Genomic DNA, 13,588 nt, shown 5'->3' on the forward strand with positions numbered 1-13,588 from the left:
GTGTCCTCGTATCCAGGTGTATTCATATCCGGGAGGTTGCTACCGGATGACATCAAGATCTATAGTAGCAGCTCGTTGGGATCCGGAATGCCTAGTGGTATAGTTGGAATAAACAAATATCTTCTACACTGTTGGCTGAGGGACTCAGTACCCTTGACGTAACTTGATAAAGCGCTTTGGCGTGAAATGCGTTGGTGGGGCGGCAACTTCGCTCTTTCTTCATATGATCAATAAATAATTAATATTTTTATGCAATACGAACTTTCTTCTTCATTTTGCCTGTCATTGGTTTCCACGAGTAGTTCTCTGTTACTCTTTCTATTTTTGTCTTCCCCTGCCTGTGCATTGCATAAATCCCACTATAATGTGCCAGGGGAAGTGATAACGGCTACTACATGTGTACAACTGAAAGACTAAGAACTTGACTTGTTCTAGCTCAGGACCCTTATTTATAACCCCTTCCTGTAGGGTTCCAGAAAATGCCAGCAACTGAACCTAGCTCTTTCTGGGGGCCACTACCCTTACCAACACAATACATAACTATTACAATGTTGCAAAACCTTTAGTTATTACACATGTTCTCAGATCAAATACACTAAAAAAACAAAACAATTTGAGCTCTAAAATCTCAATCGATTCCAATAAGCTATCAATCTACTACTCTAACCATTAACAATGGACCTTTAGGTTCATCACACTATGTTATACTTACTCCCACAAAGATGCCATACCAACTATACCCACAGACATATAAGGGACACTTTTTTATATTTACTGTAACCTATTTGTGTACCTGATTAGTACAATTCTAAAGTGCGGGGAAACAGCCTCAGGCGAGGAGAAACCTGCTTGTGCAGCCAGCACAACACAGACAAACAATTTCTTCAATATGCAGGTCTCCTCAAAGAGAGAGCTACAAAGCAGAGCTCTACTCACAAGTTCAGAATGAAGTTCTCCATTTAATCTGCCAACCAAAAACAGTGGAATGACAATGTTTCAGGTCCCATATGGGCCTTTCAACACTTTTCACCTGATGACCTGAAATGTTGTTGTTCCACTCTTCTTGGCTGTCACATTAAATGGAGACCTTCATTATGAACTTGTGAGTAGAGCTCTGCTTTGCAGCTCTGTCTTTGAGGAGACCTGCACTTTGAATGCATTTTTTTGTACCTGATTAGTAGCCATGAACAGCTTCACAATGCATATCCTGGTTTGCACAGTTAACATCCCAAGGGACGCTGATGACAGACATCACTGGGGCAGTAAAACAGGATGCATGAAAGAACAGCCAAAATTGATATATGAATTTGCCTCTAATAAATGAAGTTTCTTTGTAAATCAACAGTATCTCGGGAACCAGTGTGTCTCCAGATCTGAAAATAACCTAGTGCAACTCTGGGGTCCCCCTTGTTCCCATACTGTGAACATGGGGTCATATAAAGGGGATTCCTGCTTTAACATAGTTAAAATTAAATATAGAGAATAATTTGAAAAAGATAAGGAAAGACGGCAACACGTGTATTTTGAGGGTTATTCCCTGATGAAATCAGTCCTACGCTGACGAAACGCGTTGGAATTGAGGCATTATTTGTGCACATCATTGCATTTTTCACTTTACTCTACATTTTGGGACTTTACTGCAAGCTGCACTTCAGATGTTGTGCCTACCAGGACTCTTTAAACACACAAGTCGCAATACAAGCGACAGGATTCCTCTGACGTCATCGGCACTCACCGAAATTCTGCCACGTGTAGTCAGCATCTCCTGATAGTGCGGAGGGACCACACAACAACCCACACGGCGCGGTAAGCCTGAATCCAGGACCGAGGGGAGTACCCACAGGAGTTGGTGTCCCCGTGGATAAGGGATCCTGGACGTCCTACTCGGCTGAGAATGTGTGACCGGACAATCAGTGTGGGAGTTGCAGAGTGTGGTAACATGTCCCTAACATGTCTTGCTCTTTTACTATTACCTTGATGTACGTGCAATACTTACCTGCTGTTTGGAAATAACAATACATATTGATACATACTATAAACTATGAGATGTTGCGCTGTTTTTCTTTTTTCTTATGCATCAGTCACCTGGCTCCAAAACAAGGTGCAAAATGCAGCACCAGATTTACCAGCCAAAATTATTGCAATAAACAACAAATTGAAACTTCCCTTTAATAAATCTGCTGCATTGGTTTTCCCCCAGTATTGTTACCAGGCGGTTTTGATCATGAGATGGCCATTTTGTTATTTGAACTTGTCGGATGATATTAAACATTAAAGTCATTCTCTGAGCTCACATCAGCTTAAGTTCCATATGTGAAAGCGCAGCTTCCAGAATTTGATTGCCCTTAAACGATAAGCTGGGGAATAGATATTCCGAGAGGTACGTTTTTAGTCAAAGCAGCAGAGCTGATTGGGCCAACGTGTACGTTGGCGTCTCCCATAATGTATAACTCTAATGCACTGGGATTACATCAGAAGTAACATACATCATTATTTAGTCTTCATTCACTGGGATGTGTAAAATATTGCTTGAAATGACAGTTTGCTTGCACCATTGTGGGTTCATTTAAAGCACACTCCTGGCTACTCGTTTTTATTTCTTTACAGATACTAATAGTTTTAGCTGCAAGTCTCCTTTCCCTGCAGGGCAAATAAAAATGGCCACCAAACTGCAGGCCAAATTGAAACTATAACGGATGACGTGTCGGCTTCCTATAATACAGTATGGGTGCAGACACCATCTTTGAAAATACAGGAAGTACACCGGTTCTGAAAACCGTAAGTATCTCGGGGACTGTGGGGTCCCGCGGTCCTAAGACTGTAAAAAAAGAATGTTAATTCTGGAGGGAATTGCGGTTTATTATTATTAATGTTATTATTATATTATTACTGTTATGTATTTATAAGAAGCCAAAATGCCCATGACCCGTTGACATGGGTATACTCATTGATTACATGATTATAGGCCTTCTGGTGCACAAAACCTTTTTTTTCACAAAAATAATTTTTTAGTAAATTGGGCCGTATATGTAAGACTATGTAGAATAGGGATGAGTTATTGTTAAGCAAACATCCGTGTTCCTTAACCCATTCATGGCACTCACACCATTGGACTGGTTGCCAGATGCATCACAATATATTGTTAAATAGATATTGTGCCTTTTTGTCAGCACATTCCCACACTTTTAGCAGCTGAGAGGCTTTGATAAATAACTCCAATAGTATTTAAGGTTTACTATTTTTTTATCAAGAAAAAAAAGCAAATGTAAACAAACTAGAGCCCATTGAAAGCAGTGGGTTTGTTTTGTTTGATGTATTTGGTGCATTTGTACTCCGTTATTGTCCCAAGATTTCCACAAAGTGTTTAACCTTCAACTTCTGTCACTTAGTATTAAGTACTTTGCTCCAGTTTTGATTTGTGCGCATCAACCTGTGATGTGAGGCAGAATGGTACCTTTCGTGCGGCCATCTGGTCACAGCCGATCAGCCACGGGATAGGTAGCCACCGATCAGCCGCAGGGGACAGCTAGCCGCCGATTAGCCGCAGAGGACAGCTAGCCACCAATCAGCTGCAGGGGACAGCTAGCCACGATCAGCCTCAGGGGACAGCTAGCCACCAATCAGCCGCAAGGGACAGCTAGCCACCAATCAGCCGCAGGGGACAGCTAGCCACGATCAGCCACAGGAGACAGCTAGCCACCGATCAGCCGCAGGGGACAGCTAGCCGCCGATTAGCTGCAGAGGACAGCTAGCCACGATCAGCCTCAGGGGACAGCTAGCCACCGATTAGCCTCAGGGGACAGCTAGCCACCAATCAGCCGCAAGGGACAGCTAGCCACCAATCAGCCGCAGGGGACAGCTAGCCACGATCAGCCACAGGAGACAGTTAGCCACCGATCAGCCACAGGGGACAACTAGCCGCCGATCAGCTGTAGGGGACAGCTAACCGCCCACCGTTTCACCGCGTAGGTAAGTGGTTAGAGGGATTAGTCTTAGTATTTGGGTTAACTTTAGAGGTTTTGTAGTAAGGGGTTAAGGTTAGGCCTTTTAGGGTAATGGGTTACTGTAAGAGGTTTCAGGGTAAGTGGTTAACGGGTTAGGGTAAGGGATTGAGTGTTTTTAGGGTAAGGGGTTAAGGTTAGGGACTTACCCACGCGGGAAACGGCCGGCGGCTAGCTTTACCCTGTGGTTGATCGGCGGCGACTAAATGCCACGCGAAAAGTCCTAAACCAATGGTAGGCAGGTCAGTGGGAGGAGCGGCAGTAGAGTAACCTGACTCACATACTAATTCTGTGTGTGCATAATGTTTTCAGCCTGTACTATATTACACCTGACATTATATTCCTTGGACACCCAAACAGAACATGGTAAGTGTGTCAAAACAAACTTTTCTTTACATTGTTTTTTATGACATTGATCCGTAGATACATAATTCCTGTAATGTTTTTGTTTCTTCATTGATAAATATTAGGGACTATTATTAACCCCCTTGCTGCCAGGGGGCTAGCGCTAGACCAATGCGTTGCAGGCACCACTGGCAGCGAAACGGTTAAAGGGGGGGGGGGGTGGTGTGTAAGGTATTCAAATGTATTTTTTTCCTTTGATGAATGTAGCATCCCCTATGTTTCAGATCGAGAAGTAACTCTTGTGATCTTGTGATCAGATCATTGTGTCATTATTTGACTAGTATCAGATACACAGGACTGATAACTAGGATGTAATCTGTTTTGGATTTTATTCAATGGTGCTTTATGTAGTTATTTTAAACACTGACAAGACTGTAACAATGGTATTTGGGACCAAGACTACATTTTTAAAGCTTCCAGCGACTGAGCTCCAGATTAGAACCAACACTAACACCACCCTAACTCCTGTCACTAGTTTTAAATACCTGGGCATATGGTTTGACTCCCACTTAACATTCGGGATGCACATTGATACCCTGACAACCAAGACCTATGCCAAACTAGGGGTACTTTACAGGAACAAATCCTCCCTAAGTCTCCTGGTCAGAAAACGTATCGCACAGCAGATGCTAATGCCAATTATTGACTATGGAGACATAGTATATGCTCGGCTCCTCAAACCCACCTTAGCAAACTTGACACCCTCTACAATTCAATTTGTCGTTTTGTTCTCCAATGCAACTATAACACACATCACTGCGAAATGCTCAAAGAACTAGATTGGTCATCACTCGCGTCTAGGCGCAAAGTTCACCTTTCCTGTCTTGCCTTCAAATTCTTTATGGGCAAGCTACCCAGCTACCTGAACAAGCTCCTCACCCCTACCACATGCAGCACCTATCACCTGAGATCAGACTCCAAAAGACTGTTCATGGTCCCAAGGCTCAACAAAGTATCCGGCCGCTCCTCCTTCTCTTACCGTGCACCCCAAAACTGGAACAACCTACCAGAGACTCTCACATCCACCACCAGTTTACGTTCTTTCAAATCTAAGGCTTTCTCACATTTTAATCTGGTCTGTAACTGTTTCATACGCCCATAATATATATTTTCTTTAACTGTGCACGCAATGTCTTTTATATAATATATACCCTGCTCATTTATGTAACTGTATTTGTAAACATGTATTATTTGTCTTAACTCTGTAACCAGGACATACTTGAAAACGAGAGGTAACTCTCAATGTATTACTTCCTGGTAATTTTTTTTATAAATAAATAAAATAAATAGGAAGGCTGCTTCCTCTGGCAGGCAGAGATTTCTAGTGGTAGCTGAACCAAGGACAAATAGGACATCTGCAGTATGTCTACACACAGCTGGTATGTTTAGGTATTCAGCTATATCTCTGATCTCCCGGCTGTTCTGCTGCAGGGTATCTGCAGCTCTGTCTGCTTTGCAAATTATGTAATAGTTTCCATATAGGAAGCACTGCTGTTAGATTTACCTATTTTGAACAAATGCCGTAAGAAATGAGTTGTATCCGCTCGTCTTCCAATCACTGAGTGACTTTAATATGCCATTGCTTTTCAGCGGCATAGTAACGCTATTATTTTTCTGTAATCCGCACCCTATGGGTTACATTCACTATAGACCAATATAGATGCAATGAAGGGGTAGGTGATACAAATGGTGATATTCTTTAGCGGTCATTCAATATCACCAGGTATTGTAGTTTAGTGAATAGCATGTGAATAACTTATTTGGTGCTAAGTACTCATTTGCATACACTACATTAAAAATGGCACTGACATATCGCAGATGTAAAAGTACCCCTCATCCCTGCTTTACCGCAGGCAATATGACTTTAGTACAATGTTTTTTAACAGGGGGTTTCTAGGAATCCTCGGGTTCCCTGGGCATCTCTAGAGGGTTCACAAAATGATATTATGATAGACAGCCGCCACCCGTCTAAGTTCTTTCAAAAATAAAGCTGTCTCACATTTTAATCTGGTCTGTAACTGTTACATACGCCTATAATATATATTATCTCTTACTGTGCATGCAATGTCTTGTATATAATGTATAAACCTGTTCACTTAATGAAACCATGTATTTGTAACCATGTATTTGTCATCATAACTCTGTGCCCAGGACATACTTGAAAACGAGAGGTAACTCTCAATGTATTATTTCCTGGTAAAACATTTAATAAATAAATAAATAAATAAATTTAGTAACTAATGAATCGGGAAGCACAGACACAGCATTAGGGACTTGGATTCTGGATAAGGACGTTAGAAGATCACATGGACTTGGTGCATCATTTTTTTGCTGGTATTTTGGATGGATATTCGAGTTAGGGTTATGGTGAGGGAAGAAAAGTGTCAAAAATCCTCTATTGAAGGTACGCCAAAGACACGAATAAGGGTGGCCAACTCCAGTCCTCAAGGGCCAGGTATTAAGGATATCCCAGGAATTAAGGATATCCCTGCTTCAGCACAGGTGGCTCAATCAGTGGCTCAGTCAAAATGACTGAGCCACCTGTGCTGAAGCAGGGATATCCCTAATACCAGGATTGTTTGTGGGTCTTGAGGACTGGAGTTGGCCACCCCTGAATTATAGCATTCAAAAATGTAAATAACAATTCTGAAACATAGAAGCATACGCCTTTTTAAGGGTCTAGTACCTGTTGCATCTGGTTTTCCAGGGGATGTATATATATTTGACCATTGTCAACACAAAAACCTAAAGGTAATTTTTACAAAAACAAATTAGGATTGAGTAAATGGAATTTAAATTGAGGAAACGTCAGCAGGGTTAATTGCTTTCAATTTATTACATCTCAGATATCCCTTGCTCCTTAAGCAGGATTGTTGATTGAAATGTATAAACAAATTAGCTCAGAGGAATAAATCAGTTACCCAATGCATACACTCTGAGCACAGGACTTTAACCTGTCACAGACACAGGCCAAACTCTGTTTTGTTTTCTGTTTGAATTCTAATAGAAAGAATATTCTTATTCCTTAGATATTTTGTTTTCCATTAGGTACAGATGGAATGTTTGCTCAGGTTTCAGGGGGCTGGGTAGATATGATCGTGTGAATAGAAGGTGGGAGGGGGGGGGGGGGGTGGGGGAGGGAAAAGGAGAAAGCCCTGCTCAGCTTTTGCCGTTTAGGACTGTAGTATAGGTGGGGTACGGTGCTTAGCCTGGGATAATTATACAACAATGAACAAATGAACAAAAGAAGGGGTCTTTTGCCGACTTCTTAACTACTCTGTCAGCTATTTCTAGCAGCTCACTGAGAGCCTAGCTCTCCTATATGGCAGCATCCATTTGTTACACCCAATTAAAGAGGTGTTAGTACTGCCGCAGGGCAGTACTTGCTTTCTGGGCAGAATCCACTCTTAGCCTACACTACTGTGCTAATTATACAGTCAGCGCTTCCACAGGGCTATGTCTACACACCTTTTTTGGCCAAATTACATGAATTACCACAGCACATCGCGCTATACATGCGCTACTGACAGCTCAGCAACCTTCGCCTAAAGTGTGTGTGATTTTTCACTGTGAGATACCGCTACAGCCAGTAGCCTTATTGATGCGTGGTTTTTACTTTACCTGACTCAATACAATTTGAATTGTGTCCTCTACTACTTCCACATTATTGCTTTACACACTGTTAATCACCAGCACAGCCCCGTTCAGGCGCATGCACAGTCTGCACCCATTTGGGTATTAATAGAGCACCCAGTAGCTCCGTCTGTGATGCATGCGCAGTCCGTACCACACGAGGATTTTTGGCGTGTGGCCTTTTGGTATTTAACATGGGATAATGACAGGTATCAATGCCCTACACTACCATTAAACTTAGCACAGTATACTTAATGCTTCATGTGCCCGCCACCTACCTCTGAATCCATCGACGAGAACAGACAGGATAGCATCCAGCTTCGGCGCATGCGCAGCCCATATCCACGAAAAATATCTCAGGGACATACTGAGCACCGCGTACGACGCATGCGCGGTCCACACACTCCGTGGTTATGCTATAGGGACACAGTGTGATTCCTTTATGAGTCATCTAGGGAAGCAGTATCGTTGACACTACATTGCCCAATCTATGAAGCTATGTTAGGGGCACTAACACCTTTTTGTCTATGTAGGTACAAGTTACAAGTCTAATACACACATTTAGGGTCACTTGGCACCACCTTGGTCTACAGGCTATATCCCAACCTACTCTATACGTTATTATAGATTTTGGAGAATCAGCCTCTGTTTCAACACACTGATTACTTGATAAACTGTCTGATATAAACATAGTTCAAGGGGTGTGTTATCCCTTTACATAGACACAGCTGTCCAAACACAAATTATCTTGATCACATACCCCTCTTTCCACTCTATACACTTATTCAGTGACCTAGGGGAACTATCATTAGTGATCGTACCGTGTGTGTTAACATATCATCACATATACTTACGTTTACCACGGTACATGTGACCTGCAAGACAATAGGCACCCTGTGTAGTTACGATACTACATTGACCAGAGCCCAGGAGCTCCGAGAGACGCTTGGCGGAGCTGTATAGACGTCACTGTCTATCTTTTATTTGAATATATGGTACTGCACTATATACTGTTTTAACTACACATTTACATTGTTTAATAAAATTTATTCTATTTACTACATCCACCCCTGACCGTCTATACTATAAAGGTCTGCGGTGCGCCTACAAGGGGATTCTTCAGTGTACCTTCTTTGGTACACATCCCTTTCTATTTTGTATGTCCCTAGGCAGCACGCATTTACCAACTAGGGGTTAGAGCGGGGTCTCTTTCTATTTTATCTGTATATATACTGCTGCGGCCGAGTTTATTCGAGCATTTGCCCGTTCTCGGCCGCAGCAGTAACCTGGCGCGCGCCGGAGGGTGCCGGGCGCGCGCCGAAGCAGCGGAAGAGCGCCCTCCGATCGGGGCGCTCTCCCTCCCGCTGCCGGGTCCACCGGGTCCCCCGGAACCCCCTGCCGCCGTCCCCCACATCGCGGGACACCAGGGCTCCCTCGGGGAGCCCTGGACGCGCGTGCAGGGGGCGCTGACACCCGATGGCGCGTGACCGCGCATCGGTGACGCGCGGCACGCCGAGGGAGTGGGGCTAGCAAGCCGGGGCATCCCCCGGCTTGCGGAACTAGCCCTGCTCGAATAAATCGTGTCGGTAGTGTATATATATATATATATAAATATATATATATATATATATATATACATATATATATATATATATATATATACATATATATATATAAATGGAATATTGCTGTGTGCTCATTTGCATGTCAGGTGACACATTGTGTGCTCATTTGCATGTCATTTCCCAGAATCCCTTGTTGCAGTGGGAGCACTGTATGCGAGGTGATAATGGTTGAAAGGCAGGGTTGCAGACCTGTCTAAGACATGTGAATGTGCTCACAAGTGATATTCTTTATTAGCTTTATATTTTATATTATGTATATAGTATAAAAATGATATATAATGGAATACTAATAATGCTGCTTTAAGGAGAGCTGCCACCTACACAACACTCATTCACAATCACTTTAGAGAGAACACGTCAAAGAAATATTTTAAAAATGAGGAAGAAGAAAGGTAATAAATGTTTTTTTTTAAATAAACAATGAACTGCTTCGTACCATTCACAGAGTTGTTTGTACTATGACCTGTAATAAAATGCACGTTCAAACTGTCATCTCCTTCCTTATTTGTCATCGGCTAAAAGCACTTCAGTAAAACAGGCTTTAATCATTCTCCTATCAGACAATTCAGTGCCCCCTTCAGATGTGAGGCCTATAAAAGCGGAACTACAATAGTAACACCGAAAGCTTCTTGGATTTGTATTGATTGAACATTAAAGCAGCAAAACGTGAAACATCCTATATGTTTTTTTTTTTTAATTAACCAGTTCTGTAGTATTAGATAATACTGTCTGCGGTTTTTTTTAAACTCTTAATGCAATTTGTAATGATTTTTTAAATGTACTAATCACCCTTTGGTTGCTACAGAAACCATTTAGAAAGTCATATCCACTGCTTCTTTTGAAACAGGCTCTGACACACTCCTTTTTGAGCTCTGCTCTTTGGCAACAAAGTATCACAAACAGATCTGTTGCTGTTGTAGCCCTCTTCCACCCCCCAAGTGAGATTGGGGTGGGTAGGTGTTTCTGACTACTCCTCTGTGTGGTGCGGTACCTGTTTGGCAACCAGGAGAGCTGAGCTTCCGCCACGGGGAACCTGGGGTATGTGTATTAGGAGTAACCCTGTACTCGGTGCAGCGCCTCCACCTGCAAGGGTTCCCAGCAAAGCGGGAATTGTTCCTCGCAGGACACATACAAATACTCAGCACACCGTATGTATAATAACCAATACCTTTACTCGGGAGCATATGAACCATATAACATTCACAGAATAACAGGTGTCCCTCTCTAGAGGAGACACTAACTAAGGCATCTCACAGGACGCTCCCCCTACACCAGGTGATCCCACCCCGTGTCCAATAATCCCCACACAATGTCCTGCACTCTTTCAGAGAGAGGATATGTGTGACTGCGCAGTCACTGATGAATAATAGGATCGTTGGTGCACTTGTTGATAAGGGGGGTTACCTGCCGAGCACTCCAGTGCTCGGGCCTGCAACGGCTTCACAAAGGATTAGACGAGTTCCTGAATGACATCCAGGATCCACCGTCCGGAGAGATCCCACCAGAATGGCCTCTGCAGCCACAACGAAGATCTGCGCCCAACCTTCTGAACGGCTGTGCAGCGTCTGCTGAGTCCCTAACTGACTCTATGAACTACAGTGATGATCGCTGTACTATAGGCCATCCCTACAGCACAGCAACCTTGAATGGCTTTAGGGGAAAACTCCTAGGGGCCTACGGGGTAGCCTATCCTATGCAGGTGGGTCCCTGACCCCCTGCACCCAAACTACCTCTCCCGTACCACCCGAGTCCCCTCTTACTCACTCCTACCTAACCCTTCCAATCCCTGCAGCAACGCACTGCAACCTCACACGATGCTCTCTTGTCAGCCCTCACAGCACTGACCGCTGTGACCTGACAAGAATGCACCCACGAACCTAAGGGCAGAGTCCCTAACCTAGGGGCCGTCCCTTATCACTTACCCACTAATCTGGTGGGGAGTTGGGGCCTGTCTGGGACCTGGGGGACCTTACCTGGTGTAGGAGCCACTTGCTCCCTACACCCTTCCTTCCCCTTCCCCTTCCTGCTCCCAGCTCCAACTGCCGTTTTCAGCGCGCAAAATGTATCTTTTCCTCTCTGTGCAGGGAGATACTCCAGCCCTATTGGCTCCCTGGCGTCACGTGGGGCGCTGCTGAGGCTCATGGGACTTGTAGTCCCTTCCAAGAGCCTTCCCTGGTAGGTTAGTGTTGGCACGCTTATCACTGTGCATGCGCGAGTCTCCACTGGCCACCTCAACTCCCTGACTCTATCTGCACATGCGCGATCCCGCGCACGCTCGCGCAACCCGTCATGGTGGCCCCCGCTAGCCGGGTACGCCGCCGAGCCTCCGAGCGCTCGAAGCGCTCCCTGCACTGCCCCCCCCCTCGTGTTGTGCCGGCGGGTTCGTCGCTGCCTCCGGCGGCACCTGCGACCGCTCGGCACTTCGGGAGGGGGGTCTCAGGGACATAGAAGGCACCTGGGCTACACTGTGTTCCAAAGAGCAGACTGTCTATTACTCTGAAAGCTGCAATAATGTGTTTCAGTTAGTAATATAATGTTACATATCATCTGCAACATTTCATAGACTGCAGCCAGGCTCTGATTTAAAAAAACTGCGCCCTTAGGCACTTAAGGAAAATATACGGCACATACCGTTACGGTGATACAGCTAGTGAGCACACTAGTGATAACAAGATTAAATATATTACATATGGGAGTAGTGCAGCTGCAGAAAAAGGACTCAATCTGAAGTCCAAAACAGGTACACTGAAGCAAGGGATCAAGAGGGCAAATACTCCCCGGGTATGTGAAAAACAAGAGAAAACAACAACAAGTAGTGCAATTTAATTTAGACCAATAAGTGCAATGACGGTTATAAAGTATCTCACTCACAAGTGTGAGGATAAATAGGGACGGTGCGGTTATTCAGAGTCACCAACTCATAGAAGATTTCTTTAGATGTTTGTTGAAGGGCCTCCCTCAGGGACAGGAGAGGAAGGATGGGGAGATTCCCATATGCCAAGTACAGAACAGAGAGGACACAGATCGTGTAGATTGTTTTATATTGATAAAAATAAACATGATACACTTACATAAGTGCTATAGGTGCATACATGTGGACCAACCTGGGTCAGAAAGTGGATAAGGATAGTGTCACGTCTTCCTGATAGCAACACCTGTGGTGGCCGTCCACAGGGAACGATGTCCAGGTACAGAAGGGGAAAAGACCCAGAAGACTTGGCCCAGAATCCTCAGAATAGTTCTCTACACAAGTCCAGGTGGCTCCAGATGGTTTGCACACTTGCCCTGAGGGACTTACCTGGTGCCTGGCGTATTTGCGATTGGCGCATGCGGGTTGCTCATGCGTGATCGCCGGCTGCGCGTGCGCATTCATACGCAGGCGACAAGCACCGATCCCCAAATGTTGCCGCCCCTAAATTTTGCTGCCTTAGGGCCGGGCCAAGGGCCTACTGGGAAATCCGCTACTGACTGCAGGACAAAGTTAGAAAGTGGCCATTACGTTAGGCACACAATCAGGATATTTACAGATTTATAACAGGAGCACCAATTGATTGCCATCTTAGGTAACAATGTATAGTTATACACTGTCACATGTTTACATATATTTTTTTTAAAAATGGGGGGAATATAGTATTGCTGCTTTAACCCTTTCACTGCCAAAATATCTAATGGTGCCACAGCCAGTTTGTCTCCAGGTTCACATAGTTGATTATGTTTATTGTAGCCGTCTGGATCCCTCTCTGCCCTTCCTGGAAGAGATAGTCCTCCTCTCCTATTCAGGTCTCTAAGGCCCACATTCACTAAAGGGAGTTAAGGCGTGCAACAATTTTAGCACCCTTTAGCGAACTTGGGCCGTAGAGAGCAAATAGCTGTATCAACAGCATACAATTACATGCTACAAGACACAAGGATCACTATATAGAT

The sequence above is a fragment of the Ascaphus truei genome, chromosome 6, assembly GCF_040206685.1.
Source record: "Ascaphus truei isolate aAscTru1 chromosome 6, aAscTru1.hap1, whole genome shotgun sequence".
NCBI classification, from domain to species: Eukaryota; Metazoa; Chordata; class Amphibia; order Anura; family Ascaphidae; genus Ascaphus; species Ascaphus truei.